The sequence below is a fragment of the Staurois parvus genome, unplaced genomic scaffold (genome assembly GCF_062004578.1).
Source record: "Staurois parvus isolate SC_StPar_1 unplaced genomic scaffold, SC_StPar_1.0 ptg000096l, whole genome shotgun sequence".
Classification (NCBI taxonomy): domain Eukaryota; kingdom Metazoa; phylum Chordata; class Amphibia; order Anura; family Ranidae; genus Staurois; species Staurois parvus.
The window spans coordinates 5,132,808-5,145,218 of NW_028317892.1; the positions used below are offsets into that span (position 1 = coordinate 5,132,808).

General features: G+C 43.7%; 1 protein-coding gene across 1 annotated transcript in view; it reads left to right on the plus strand.

The window, feature by feature from the left end:
- Positions 1–12,411, plus strand: part of LOC149467965 (metalloprotease TIKI1-like) — a 185,344-nt gene that overhangs the window by 100,585 nt on the left and 72,348 nt on the right. The gene's annotated exons all lie outside the window — the stretch shown is intronic.

Consider the following 12,411-nt stretch of genomic DNA (forward strand, 5'->3'; position numbering starts at 1 on the left):
TGGTGTATTTAGGTTTTGCGCTGCCCTAGGCAACATAAAAATCAGACGCCCCCCCTCCCCGGCAGAGAGAGAGCCTGACACCAACCAACACCAGACCCCCCATGGACAGAGCCTGACAGTGATCAACAACACCCGTGCCCCCCCTCCGAGATAGCTTTCCACTAACACCCCCCCATGGTGACAGAGAGAAAGACACTCACCTTCACAGCTCTGGACATCCCCGGGAACAACAGTTGGGCTCTGCATGCACCATCAAGCAGCCCGCAGCCTCTCTCAGATCCCACCTGGTCCCCATGCCGCATATGTTCCTTCCTCCAGGGGGCAGTGCTGCCCCCTAAAAAAATGCCGCCCTAGGCAAATGCCTTGTTTGCCTTGTGGTAAATACGCCCCTGCATACATTACCACTGTACCCAGAAATGTCAATGGCTCATCACCCACGCCTGTTATCCTAGCACCATCAATACATAACACCTGTACCCAACAATGCCAATTACCGTGCCAATTACTATGATCCTTGTATAGCCCACACATCACCAATGTACCTAGTATAGCCTATACATCACTGTGCCCAGAAATGCCAATGGCCCATCACCCACACCTATTATCCTAGTATATCCCATACATCACCCCTGTGCCCAGAAATGCCAGTGGCCCACCCCATGATCCTAACATTGCCCACACATCACGCCAAAGTCCATCACCCAAACCCATGCTCCTAGCACACCACATACATTACCACTGTACCCAGCAATACCAATGGCCAATCACAAGATCTTAGTGTACCCCCTAGAATGATCCAGGCAGCATTTACTGTACATGTCTGGCTCTAGCAGGAGTTCCTGTATTCACTGCTTCCAATGCTGTTGTAAACACGGCAGCTCTGGCATCCCTCCAGACAGGGCTACTGTTATAAACTAAGGGGCCCCATACAGCCAACCTGACAGCTCCCCCCCAACCCCCCCCCCCCACAGTTTACTATGCTTCAGCTGTGAACGAACACAGTGTGTGATCAGTAGTGATCACTCACTGTTCATTCATGAAAGAAAGGGGCTGATAAATGTGACATATTTACCAGACCCTTCCCCAACTTTCTATCCTGAAGGATCCTGTTGTGTGCTTGCAGCTGCTGGTGGGATGGAGAAGAGGGAAGCCAGCAGCACTGCCGGGTTGGGGGCACACGGGGGGCCTGGGCAGCAGGAGGAAACGTATGGAACCAGTCCTCTATATAGCTCTCTCTGCAGCAGCTGAAATCCAGCAGGAGAGAGAGGAGAAGAAGCCAGCTTTCAGCTGCAGCAGAGAGAGCATACAGAGGATCAGTTCCAGTAATTTCCCCCCTGCTGTATCGATCACCCTCCCTGCCCACATCTGATTCACCTAGATGCCTGGGCCCCATACAGGAGGACTAGTGGAACCCCCTTATCCACAGCCCTGCCTCCAGACATACCTGTACCTGTCTTGTCCCTGCTGACCACCACAACTGATTTTCTTGCATGGCAGCCCCGGAATCCCTCCAGGAATGCCCGGTCCTCATGCTTAACTCTCTTGGGCCACATGCGGCTCGCAAACCCTGATCTCTCAAGTCATCTAGTATGACATCATGTGCAGTAGTGACTTTGATTTTAATCATACAAATGTACACATGTCCTTAGGCCAGCAGAAGGGATGGGCTACAGAGTGTCTGATCCCACCTGAGCTATCCTGTCAGGAAGCCAAAATTGTACTAAACGGACGAGGCATTACTCATCCTTTTGTAAATGTGTGTCTGCAGAACAGGGAATCCCTCGGGTGCTTATGGTTGCCCTAGTACAGATGACAGCTTCCTGGTGGGTTCCAACTGGGATTTGAAAATGCCTGAGCTCATCCCTAGCCAGGACCAAAGATAGGTTGTAACAAATTACATGGAAACTGGTGTAACAACTCTTGACTACACATGTTCCTTTCCAGGGATGAGGCTTGAGTTTGCTACTGTAGGTCTGATGTGAATCCTGTGTATCTGAGAGTGATGGCCCCTGAGAATTTATGTGCAGTTTTTTTTTCAAACCACAATGCACTGCATGGCCCTTCTACTATGACCAACAGGCTTTGAAGGGACCTTTTGGATTAATTGGCCCTCTCAATATAAAAAGGATTACACAGAACATCCATAGTGGCATTGTATAGGAAGCTGGTGTGGTGAAAGAGTAGGGTAAGCTCACAAACTGCAGAGGGATAGATTGGGATCAGTTAGAAAACTGTACATGAATTCTGACTGTAGCCCTTTGGGCAGCAAACCCTTTTTAAATGTTCTTATTATCGGTGAAATTTTCAATCTTTTTTTTTTTGTTTTATGGTTGATTTGAGGTCATCGGTTACTTTTAGTTGCTGTCCACCCATAGCTGCAAAGCTTGCCTTAAAAATAGGCTTTTGTTTTAGGGGAGTGGTTATTTAGTGTTTTCATTTATTTTGGGGGTATAATGTTTTTTTTCTTTTATGTTGATAGGGTTTTTATTGAACGTTAAGCAGTTTTTCTTTTCCAGAGAGGCTTCCTTTAAAAAAAAAAGTGGGCTTTTGTTTCAGGGTCATTATTTGGGGTTTTAATTTATTTGGAAGGTATATTGGTTTGCCTCTTTTTTAGGTTAAACTGCTTCTTTTTCTTTGCTGTAAGACCCCCCCTTTAAAAAAAGTGGGCTTTTGTATCAAGGGTTGTATTTTTGGGGTTTTAATGTATTTGTTTCTTTTTTATTTTATTTTTTGTTGGTAGGTCCTTTTTTTACATTTTGGGGCACTCAAAGTACAGCATTTATTTGTTACTGCCCATCTGCTTTGGAGCTGCTTTTGATTGTAGCACACTGCTGCATCATTTGAAAAGAAAAGATAACAAGAAACTAAGGGCAAGAACAGCATGCAGCTTAATCACCTCACAATATATCACTCATGTTCACATCCCTGATCCCTGATTAAAACTGTCCTGCTAGCACTGCTTTATTCTCTGCAATATCCTATTTCTTGTAGTTAAGCCCCAGTTCCTGCTGTTTGGTTCTATTAAATTTAGGCCTAGTCTTGCTATTTAAAAACGTTGCTGCGAATTTTACACAGCCCTAATATCTGCAGTTCGTTAACTCATTGTGGGATTTGATAGAAATTGGCCAGCAGCAGGACAGTTTGGCATTGGCAAGCGCAGGGACAGCCTCAGCGAACTACTGACCACTTTCTATCTGCTGGTGAAAATGACCCTATTACTGAAAAAGTGTGTGTCACGGCATAGACTGCCTGAAAAAGCCTTTTACTCAAACCGAAATTATTCAGCTTGGGGTGATGCTGCTATATATAAGTTAAGCTAATTGTAAAAAAAAAATCAATTCTATAACCAAATATGCACTGCTAGTGTATTACTGTGACTATGAGAAAATCAAACTCTTCCATAACACATATCCAAACAGAAATCATCACCAAACCTGTAATTTAATAGATTTGTATATTTTAAATGTTGTTATCAAAGTCTCCACGTAGTACAGTAATTTTTTTTTTTTTCACGGCAGTGCCCAGTTTTCCATGGCCTAAAAATCGCCAGAAATGGATTCAAATGATCTTAAATTGGTTCCAAACTCAAAAAGTTTTTTTACTTTAATGCTTTCCCTGCATTAAGGTAAAAATCCCTCCAATACATCTTATATCCCTGTGTTCTTAACCTCTTGGCACCGGCCGAATGCAAATTTGCGGCCTCCCAGCGTCTGGGCCTAGACACCGAGTGGCCGCACATTTGCTGTCTATTAAAAAAAACATATGTGCTGAGAGCGCGCTCCCTGCACACATATTTGGTACTCACAGAAAGGTCCCGATCTCCTCTTTTGATCAGGAACTTTCCTGATCATGTGCCCGCTATGACAGCGAATCATGGCGGTCACATGACCCTAAAACCCCAGCCCTCCTCCTGGCTTCTGGAACTCTTAATGGGCCGGGAGGTGCCGGCACCAAGGGGTTAAACACTTACCTGACTCCTCTCACAGGATTTGCTAAACGTGGAAGAATTAATACTTTTTTTCTTGTACTTGTTTTTGTTTGTCTTTTGCACTGGGTATATACATATCTGTGTATCTTCCCATATGTATTTATATTTTCATTTGTCAGGGCAGCACAGTGGCTAAACGGTTAGCCCTTCCACCTGGCAGTACTAGGGTGTTGGTTCAAATCCCAACCATGGCACCACCTGCCTGGAGTTCGCATGTTCTCCCTGTGCCTGCATGGGATTCCTCCAGGTAGTCCGGTTTCCTCCCACATTCCAAAGACATGCTGGTAGGTTAACTGGCTCCTGTCCAAATGGGCCCTAGTGTGTGAATGTTAGTTAGGGACCTTAGATTGTACACCCCTTGAGGGTTAGGGACTGATGTGAATGTACAATATATATGTAAAGCGCTGTGAAAATTGATGGCACTATATACGTAACTGAAATAATAAATGATTGCAATCCTTAGGATTCATTGTTTTGAGAAAATAAAATATGATAAACCTTCTTTTTGATTTGCATGTAATAAAATAAGCAAAATATAATCTGAACAAAAGACTTTTTTGGAAGCTAAATTCCAGGCAAACCACTAATTACACAGTCGAAATACAAGTATAGGAGATGTTTAACTTTATAAAGGATTTGTATTCCTACTATTCAGTCCTGAGAATTGCAGAGACTTGCCAGACAGCATAGCTAGCCTGATGAGCTGAGTTACTAGCACAGCTAGGTCACCTCCCTCCCTGCCTCAAGCATGTGATTGGACTGTGAAGGAGCAGCAACAGAGTAATGAGATAATATATCTGCTATCTGCTCCATTTATGTTCCTTGTCAGTACATGTGCATGCATGGCACCTGATTGGTCCCAGGACCAGTCTGAGTGCTGCTGCATTAACTGTTTTTAATATCTTTCTTGAGTACAGCTTTAACCACTTGCCTACCAGGCACTTATACCCCCTTCCTTACCAGGCCAATTTTCAGCTTTCAGCGCTGCCGCACTTTGATTGACAATTGCGCGGTCATGCAACATTGTACCCATATGAAATTTTGATCATTTTTTTCTCACAAATAGAGCTTTCTTTTGGTGGTATTTAATCGCCACTGGGCGCTTTACTTTTTGCGCTATAAATTAAAAAAAGTGCAAAAAATTTGAAAAAAAAAAAAAAGTTTATTTGTTTCTTTTATAAAATTTTTCAAACAGGTATTTTTTCTCCTTCACTGATTTGCGTTGATGAGGCGGCACTGATGGGCACTGATAGGCGGCACTGATGGGCACTGATAGGCGGCACTGATAGACAGCACTAATTAGGGGTCACGGATAGGCGGCACTGATATGCAGCACTGATAGGCGGCACTGATAGGTGACACTGATGATGGGTACTGATAGACGGCACTGACTGGCATCACTTCTGGGCACTGACTGGCACAACCCCTGGGCACTGACTGGTGGCACTGACTGGCAGCACTGGTGGGTGGCACTGGTGGGTGGCACTGGTGGACAGCACTGGTGGGTGGGCACAGGTGGGTGGCACTGGTGGGCACAGGTGGGTGGCACTGGTGGGCACAGGTGGGTGGGCACAGGTGGGTGGCACTGCTGGGCACATGTAGGTGGCACTGCTGGGCACAGGTAGGTGGCACTGCAGAGTGGCACAGGTGGGGGCACTGCTGGGCACAGGTGGGGGCACTGCTGGGCACAGGTGGGGGCACTGCTGGGAATGGGTGGGCGGGGCTAGTGGGCGCACAGCTGATCGGAACTTGCGGGGGTCACTGCTGGGCACCGATCATCAGGGCACTGATCATCAGTGCCCTGATGATCGGTGCCGATCCCCGCTCTGACAACTGCCGGTTCTCGGCAGTACTTTCCTCACGATCTGACAGCGTGAGGAAAGTGCAGCCGAGAACCGGCACTTGCATTTTCCTGTGATCAGCGTGTCATTGGACACCGCTGATCACGTGGTAAAAGGCCGGTGGGATCGGCCTTTCACCACATCTCGTGATCAGCTGTGTCCGTAGGACACAGCGATCACGGAGATCGCCGGGTGCGCGCCCCCTGGGGCGCGCAGGAGAGCGCGTTCTGGGAGGACGTCATATGACGTCCACTCAGAACTGGCCGGCCGCGGTGAAGCCGTCATTCGGCTATGCGCGGTCGGCAAGTGGTTAAATACAATCCATTGGCCAGTCCTTATTACTGGTAAATGTTTCAATTTGGGCAGCATTTCATCTGAATGCATCTATTGGATGGGGAGCCTTGTCCCCCTAGGACAGTGATGGCGACTCTTTTAGAGACCGAGCGCCCAAACTGCAACCCAAAACCCACTTATTTATCACAAAATGCCAAAACTGCAATTAAACCTGAATGATGAGGGTTTAGTTTAGAAAAAACTACTCATATATTAACATCTTTTGTCTTAAAAGAAAGATAAAGTAACAGAGCTTTCACTGGTACAAATAGCTTTCTATTGGAAGGTCAAAGTTTGCATTTGGCGTGCTTTTGCACAATTAATGTGATCTTTGCTGTGGTATGCATGCTGATAATTTGTCACCACCAGCACAAGGGGGCAAAGTCCCACTGACCATCAGCACAAGGGGGCAAAGTCCCACTGACCACCAGCACAAGGGGGCAAAGTTCCACAGACCACCAGCACAAGGGGGCAAAGTTCCACAGACCACCAGCACAAGGGGGCAAAGTTCCACAGATCACCAGCACAAGGGGGCAAAGTCCCACTGACCACCAGCACAAGGGGGCAAAGTTTCACTGACCACCAGTACAAGGGGGTAAAGTTCCACTGATCACCAGCACAAGGGGGCAAAGTCCCATTGACCACCAACACAAGAGGGAAAAGTTCCACTGACCAACAACACAAGGGGGTAAAGTTCCACTGATCACCAGCACACGTAAGCAAAGTTCCATTGATCACCAGCACAAGGGCAAAGTTCCACTTACCAACAGCATAAGGGGGTAAAGTTCTACTGATCACCAGCACAAGGGGGAAAAGTTCCACTGATCACCAGCACAAGGGGGAAAAGTTCCACTGATCACCAGCACAAGGGGGCAAAGTTCCACTGACCACCAGCACAAGGGGGCAAAGTTCCACTGACCACCAGCACAAGGGGGCAATGTTCCACTGACCACCATACAAGTTGCGGCTAATGAGTCGTGGCCCGTGACGTCATCTCCTGGCACGACTACTTTTTTCCGAGCATACGTATTGGCCCCTATGTGTGCCATTATCCGATGTTCGGCTGCTGGGCCAATGCTGGGGCGACTTGGCTAGCGTGCCGACAGAAAGGGCTCTGTGGCACGCGTGCCATCGGTTTGCCACCACTGCCCTAGGGAATGCTTGCCACTTTAAACAACTTTAAAAGCAAGCTCCACCCTTTAGACCACGTTTCACGTTAAACTTATATTTAGGGTGTAACATGAAGCATGGTCAGAGTTCAGAATCTGGGGTTCTGCTGACACCTGTCAAATTTGAATTTGGCACATTTTTGCAGCATGGTTGCATTTATTATAATATTTTTTTTTGCAAAAGATAAACTCCTTTACCTTATATTTTATCACTTTGATCTCTCTACATGCTTTAAAAAAGGCCTGGATTGTTTCTTAGATACACAGAATATAACTGGATAGTAACATTTATATGTATAAGTTGATCCAGGGAATTTCCGATTGCCTCTCGGGGGATCACAAAGGAATTTTTTTCTCTGCGGGAGCAAATTGGATCATGCTTTGCTGGGTTTTTTGCCTTTCTCTGGATCAACTGTGGGTATAGGATTATAACTTTTTTTTTTTTTTAATGGTTGAACTGGATGGACTTTTGTCTTTTTTTCAGCCAGACTAAGTATGTAACTATGTAAGATGGCACTGTACAGATAAATAAATTAAATATGCTAGGCAAGTAATTATTTTGAAACATTTATTCAATTGTATTGAGACATTTATTAGAATAAAAAATTATGTTAAAGCCGAACTAAACCCTCCTATTCTTCCTCTGGATCAAATGTGGGTGTAGGATTATAACTTTTTATTTATTTTTATTTTTTTTTTAATGGTTGAACTGGATGGACTTTTGTCTTTTTCAGCCAGACTAACTATGTAACTATATATGTAACATAAAAATAACTTCTTCATGTTTGCTCTTCTTTAAATGCTAATTTTAATGTCACCATTTTTACTTACTTCAATGTATTAATTGTCAGCCTTTGGAACAGACCTTGCTGTCCAGATTGCCCTGTATCCTACAGTATCATCTGCTTTTTTTGCGGAAGTAACTGCTTTTTCAAGGAAGCCTCTGGTGTAAATAAGCTGTGTATCTGAGCCACACTGGCTTAGGAACAGGCTGACATTTTATAAATAACTTCAATAGACTGTACAATCTGAAGGTAGAGAAAGATGCGTGAGGTACTTGGAATGCATATCTGCTTTTAGTTCCAAATTGCCAGAGATCGTTAACACTGATGAATATGCAATTAATCAAGCAGGAAAAGTACTAAAGTACTGTAATTCTTCATTTTACACAGGCTTGATTTAGCTCCTGAACACACGGAAACGAAGCCAATGCATCACAGATAGACAACGATCAGGCAGTTAGCTGCTGGCATCATTTATAGTGCAGTTGCTGTGATAAGAAAAAAAAAAACAAGCTACCAGACTCATTTGAATATGAAAAAATGAGTTTGCCTTTGCTATATCATTTAATTTTTGCATTCTTTCTCACCCAGAGGATACAGCTTAACTGCTGAGTAGTTATAATTTTCATCTTGGCATTTATCTTACGCAGCTGGCTGCCCCACTGACTAAATCCCCATGTTTGCCAGAATCCTTAGTTTTGGAACAGTCCTAACATCCACAACAGTGCAGGGCGAGTGTTCCCAGGCATTTGCTGTGTAGAAACCGGAGAGGGTGTTCTCACAATACAGGGATGTGATGATAGGCTTCAGTTTTACTCATTAGGATTGTGAAAAATCTGGCACCAATGGATAATAGAAATATAGATTAAGTGTGGGAGATATTTATAGTAGCTCAGCTACTCTACCAAAATCACTTGCAGTAAATCTCATCAGCTTCCTGTGATCTGAGCTACACAAGTAGCATGTAGTATGTATCAAAAATACATATTTAGAGCACTGTGTCATAATGTGCAATTCATTGCTACTACATGCTTCTTGTGTATCTCACGCTATAGGGGGACTCTCATGTAATAGATTTCTCCTCTAAGGCCTGGTTTACATGGGCTTCAGCTTATAAAAGAGCAGTTTGACCAGCAAGCATTTATGAAGATTTAAATAAGCTTCAAAAAGCTTTCTTGAAGTTCGTAGAGCTTATGCTATTGGGCGCATTGCTCGTACAGTGTACAAACCAGCGTATTTTAATTTCCTGGAGCTGATGGTACTGCATAGATCCACCCATAGACATGAATGGGTGAAGGCATCTGTATGCAGCTAAATGCTGCCTCTTGTGTAAAGTGGTGCATATGCACAGATGTAATGTCCTGAACCAGGGGCGGACTGACTATTCGGGCACGCGGGCACTGCCCAAGGGCCCAGGGTCAGTAGGGAGACCCATGAAATGCTCCTGGTACCTTTTATAGGCTTTGTTGGGTGTGCTTTGAGTGTGGGCAAGGACACAGGGGCCCCATGGTCCCCTATTGCCCAGGGGGCCCCATGAGTTGTCAGTCTGCCCCTGTCCTGAACATAGGTAGTATGCAGGTACCAACACAGGTAGTTATTTATAATACAGTATATCACTGCTGGGTGGACTGACCCTTTAACCACTTCAAGTCCGGACACTTTCACCCCCTTCCTGTCCAGGCCAATTTTAAGCTTTCAGCGCTGTCACACTTTGAATGACAATTGTGTGGTCATGCAACACTGTACCCATATGAATTTTTTAGCATGTTTTTGAGACAAATAAAACTTTATTTTGGTGGTATTTATTTACCACTGGGATTTTTATTTTTTTGCTATATAAATGAAAAAGTCCAAACATTGTGAAAAAAAGTGTTTTTCTTATAACATTTTGCAAATAAATAATCTTTCTTCATAAATCTTGGCCAAAATGTATTCAGCTATCTTTTTAGTAAAGAAAAAAATAATAACCCAAATTAGTTTACAAGCAAAAATTCTAATTAAAAATTTTTTTTTTTACATTATTTTAGTTTTTTATATTATTATTTATGGGGTTTTTTTTAAACATATTGTCACCCTAGAAGTACAGTGTCACAATGGAGGGTGAAGAAGGTTTTTTTTTTTTTTTTTTTTTTTTTACACTGATTGCTTTTACATCCATAAAGGCTGTAAAAGCAATTATTTCTCCTTCTCTCTGGCTGCATAATTGTAGCCGTTGAGAAATACTGTGAGAGCTGTGATTGGTCACAGCTTGTCACATGGTACAAGGCTGTTGTGATTAGCCTTGCACCATGTGACCTCTATGATCATGCACAGATTTCACTAGTAGTAAGCAATGATGTCAGAAGTGACATCTTGCTTACTACTATTCATGTGATCACCGATTGGCCAATCAGTGATCACATGATCGGGACCTCACACAGAGGTTCCGTACAGCGATCGCGGTGCCGCGCGCTCACAGGGAGCACACACATGCAGGGAATGCGGGAGGATGTTTTGAGTCACTCATCATTTTGATTTTTACTGGTATTTTGGTGTGCTTCTACTAGTTAACATCCTTTATACTCTTTCAGCATAACCAATATCTAACAGTAGTAACATACTTACAACATAGTATTGTAGAGATTGTACGCATTTGCATTTTAATAAGGTTTTTTGTGTGTGGTAACATATTGAAGTGGGTGTAAATAGTTAGATGTAGATAGTAGGAGGGGTTTTTCAGACTCAAGTACTATACGACAACGGCTAGTGTTTTTTACCCTTCATCCTCCAAATAAATCTGCACTTCTAGATAAAAACACGCACACATAGGTGCTTCTTGTGTTCTTCCTCCCGTTGCAGGTGGGTTTCTCTGTTATCAGCATGCTAACCATGACCTAAAAAATCCAATGTAGGCAGCACTGCCATTGTGGGCTTTTTGTCATGTTTCAAAATAAAAATCCAGAATCTTTCTTACCATGCAAAGCAGAAGAATTTACACCAGCTCCATGTCAAACGCGAAAAATGCTTTGAAAGAATTTGACAGGTTAGGGCTCATGTACACGGGACGTTTGGAAAACTCTTCTGAACGATGAAAACTGACTGCTAGAAAACGTAGATTAAAAAAGGTCAGTTTAGCCGCGTTTGCATATCGCGTTTATGAGCGCTTGCGTTTAGAAGAGGTTTTAAAAGATAACCTCAGGAGACCCTCTCAAATGCCCAGAATGCACTGAAAAACAGTAAAAAAATAACTATTTCAGACATTTTGAGAGAAATAGAGAGAGCAGAAGCAGAGAGAGCAGTATGTGTTGAGATTACCTATCTTTTCAAGTTGTATTCACTATGGATCCCATCATGAGCATAATGCAGCACGTTCTACCATTTGTTCCTTCACAGGAAACCTGGAACTGACTGCAATGGTGTACTAGGTCTATTTGAGTACCTGAAAAACGCTTTGCATGCATTTCTGATGATGAAAAAAGGCTCTGGACAGCATCTGGACATGGAACAGTTAAAAAAAATGCTTCTAAACGCAAACACTTATAAACACTGTTAACCGCGTTTACAAGCGTTTGGCATTTGAAATGCTGGTAAAATCTACTCCTGAACGCAAGTTTGGTGCGTTCAAAAAAACAACTGTAAACCAGGGGCGGACTGACCATTCGAGCTCTCGGGAACTGCCAGAGGGCCCGGGGTCAGTAGGGGGCCCCATGAAATGCCCCTGGTACCTTTTTTATAGGCTTTTTTGAGTGTGGGCAAGGACACAGGGGCCCCATGATCCCCTATTGCCCGGGGGCCCCATGAGTTGTCAGTCTGCCCCTGCTGTAAACTCAACTGCCTGTAAATGACTGGAACAACTATGTGTACAGGGACACATAGGAAAACATTCAGGGGCTGTTGAAAAAAAACACAGAAAAGCTCCTGAACATGAGTTTATCAGCTGCAGTGTACATGAACCCTTACTACAATCAGAATTTACAGCATCACTAAAATGTTCCGCCATATGATTATCCAGTGTCAGAGTAGCACAGTCCACCTACTGCATGTTATACACAGCTAGTTAATAACTGCTGAATAAATAACATACATGAATGATTAAGGTTTGAAGTTTGTACTGTGAATTGACCGACCCATACTTCCCAAAACCATATTAAAAAATTGGAATTGTTAACCCTGCTGCTGATTAGCCATGCCAGCCCAGAAAACTGTCCATAATTGTTTAAATCCACCCTAATTGTGCCTAATCCTGTTCATTTCAGAGTCCAGGCATCACAACTATCCTTTCAAAACAAGGATAGTGATTATAGCTACTCCATGTCCTC